The sequence below is a fragment of the Silene latifolia genome, unplaced genomic scaffold, assembly GCF_048544455.1.
Source record: "Silene latifolia isolate original U9 population unplaced genomic scaffold, ASM4854445v1 scaffold_57, whole genome shotgun sequence".
Classification (NCBI taxonomy): Eukaryota; Viridiplantae; Streptophyta; class Magnoliopsida; order Caryophyllales; family Caryophyllaceae; genus Silene; species Silene latifolia.
This window is the reverse complement of record NW_027413480.1, coordinates 1384409-1386515: the sequence shown is the minus strand read 5'-3', so window position 1 is coordinate 1386515 and position 2107 is coordinate 1384409. Positions and strand designations below refer to the sequence as shown.

The 2107-nt window shown below is 38.9% G+C and overlaps 1 non-coding gene across 1 annotated transcript; it reads left to right on the top strand.

Moving 5' to 3' along the window:
- The first annotated feature begins 301 nt into the window (after positions 1-301).
- Positions 302-408, top strand: LOC141639857 (small nucleolar RNA R71). Its single transcript, XR_012542719.1, has one exon. It is a non-coding gene; the product is annotated as a small nucleolar RNA R71 (small nucleolar RNA).
- Positions 409-2107: the final 1699 nt, after the last annotated feature.

Here is a 2107-nt window from a genome sequence, read left to right as displayed (position 1 = left end):
CGATGATTTTGAGTTTTCCTCAAGTCTAGCCATAGCTTGTTCAAACTTCAAGTTGATTGTGTCAATGTGAGCACTAAGTTGAGCACCCAATTGAGTAACGGAGTCCACTTCATGCTTTCCTCCCCTAGTAGCCTTGCGAGGTCTACTATATTGTGTGTTATGGACCGCCATTTCCTCAATCTTGTTCCATGTTTGATTGTCATCAACTTCGGTGAACATTCCATTTGATCCCATATTGAGAATGTTCCTAGAATCTTCATATAAACCATTCCAAAATTGTTGCACCAAAAACTATTCGCTAAGTCCATGGTGAGGACATGAGCGACAAATTCCCTTGAACCGCTCCCAAGCTTCATACAAAGACTCTTCATCCCTTTGCTTAAAACCCGTAATTTGAGCTCTTAGCATGTTAGTCTTTTCCGGTGGGTAGAATTTTTTGTAGAAAGCTAGAGCCAACTTCTTCCAAGAATCTATTCCAAGGGTGGCCTTATCAAGGCCCTTCAACCATTGCTTCGCGGTGCCGATTAAGGAAAAAGGAAATAAGACCCACATAATTTGGTCTTGAGTCACGCCCGTTTGAGAGATAGCATCACAATAGTCGCAAAAGGTTTCCATATGAGAATGAGGGTCCTCACTAGGCATCCCCCCCGAATTGGCTCCTCTCAACTAATTGGATGAAGGCGGACTTGGCAATAAAATTTCCGGTTAGATGTTGCGGTGTAGGAGTACCATTTGGTAGATTCTCCTCGGTGGGTACGGAGTGTGACGAGAATTTTGGCATTGTAGGTGGATTTTGTGGGGTATTGTGTAATGGGTTTTCTTCTCCTTCTATTGCGAAAGGATTGACAAACTCACTAGTGGGTTGAACAACTTCACTAATACCTCTTAAATTCCTCCTAACAACTCTCCTATTGTTCGTCAAGGTTCTTTCGATTTCACGGTCAAAAGGTAACAAATCACCTTGTAACCTTCTAGACATGCAAAATATCAAACAACTCGAAAACAATTAGAACAAACCTTGAGGAGTTTTACTTCCTCAAGGTGAATAAAGACACAACTAATGACAATAAAAAGAAATCTAAATCAAACAAACACCGTCCCCGGCAACGGCGCCATTTTTGGTGCGATCCCGCTAAGTGTTCACAAATTAAGATGTGGTCGTTGGTCACGGTCGAATCAAAACACAATTTATAGCTCCACAAACAACTCTACAATTAGTAAAGAGGCAAGTAAAGGTCGGATCCCAAGGGACGGGAGTTGAAATGAGATTTCTATTATAACTAGTGGTGTCTAAGGGGTGTCACAAATTGGGTTGATGTAGAAGGTTACTAAACTAAAATAGCAATGAAAATAAACAAGCATGATGAATTAAAGGGGTGTAAACAATTGATTAAAGGCACTAGGGTGTCATGGGATCATAGGGGAATCATGGGATATGATCATACAAACATGTTCTCAAATTATAAGCAAGCAATTATTGTTGTGATGGATTGAGTTGGGTTATTTCTTACAATCCTAGGAAAGTTTGGGTCCCGGAGCCGAATCGATTAGATTGTACAACACCTACAAGTCGACTTAATCTTCCCTACTCAACAACATGCATGATCTAATGAGACTCGAGTTGGGTTATGTCTTACAAGTCTCATTGAAAAGATAGGAGATGATAGTAAATGCAAGGATTCATAGGCTTAGCATTTCATCAAATATAACATGTGCATGAGTTGAGATCAAAACAAGCAAGCAAATAAAACATGAAAGCATATTAATTTAAGCATGAATCATTCCCCATGTTGGTTTCCCCTAATCACCCATTAACCCTAGCTATGAGACTACTCACTCATTATCATGTTGATCATGCTAGCAAGGTTGTCAATCATACCAACAATATGAAACATGATGAATAAATGAGAGTAATTAACAATAATTAAAAAGGGATTAAGAGATTATACCTACTAATGATTCCAATAACAAAGCAAGAATAATAGAAGTACTTGAATGCTTGATGGAGAGGTTGTCAATCTCCCAACAATAACCCAAATAATCTTCAATTACCCAAAATAAAGGATGAACAAAAGAGAGATTAAAGAACTAAAACTTGGATTAAAAC